The sequence below is a fragment of the Sinocyclocheilus grahami genome, unplaced genomic scaffold (assembly GCF_001515645.1).
Source record: "Sinocyclocheilus grahami isolate Dianchi unplaced genomic scaffold, SAMN03320097.WGS_v1.1 scaffold210.1, whole genome shotgun sequence".
In the NCBI taxonomy this organism is placed as follows: Eukaryota; Metazoa; Chordata; class Actinopteri; order Cypriniformes; family Cyprinidae; genus Sinocyclocheilus; species Sinocyclocheilus grahami.
The window spans coordinates 1,002,754-1,003,302 of record NW_015505389.1 but is presented as its reverse complement, the minus strand read 5'-3'; the positions used below and the strand labels follow the sequence as shown (position 1 = coordinate 1,003,302).

The window sequence follows — 549 nt, the reverse complement described above, 5'->3', positions numbered from 1 at the left end:
TAAATCAGCATCAATATAAATCAGTGTCTTGAGCAAACAGAACGGGCAGAAATATGACCTGCTCTTGTACGGCGACGAGAAATACATCGGCTGTTTACAAACGTTATTATATGGAAAACTGTGAGTAGCATTAGCAGGTTATCACGATTTAAACTGTGCTTGCTCTGTTAGGACACTTCATACATCCTCTAAAAATCACCTTGACACCAGTTGATTAAAAGTCACTGCAAAAATGGCTCAGTACAGAGAAATTAGTTCGGAGAAAAGCTCCTGCAGCGGTTGACATTTGCTGGGATATCTGTATTTAATTCAGTAACATTCAGTTATTTTTTTCATCTGATGTAAATGTCTAAATACCACTTCTTTTTTTGAGGTCAACTGAAAAACAACATGCTTCCTTCATTAGTCTATCCCTGCATCATAAGTATGTGATCGTGAGCCTCAAGTGCTGCTTTGCAGATCTTGAGCTCTTGAAAGCAAGCGCTTCTTCAGAACAAAAGGAGAGTGTGTGTGGAGTCTGTGCTGTTGTCTCATGTTTGGAGGACTGCT

The 549-nt window shown here is 39.5% G+C and overlaps 1 protein-coding gene across 1 annotated transcript in view; it reads right to left on the bottom strand.

The window, feature by feature from the left end:
- The window catches only part of LOC107595905 (receptor-type tyrosine-protein phosphatase U-like), a 271,117-nt gene that overhangs the window by 161,549 nt on the left and 109,019 nt on the right, over positions 1 to 549 (bottom strand). The window lies entirely within an intron of this gene.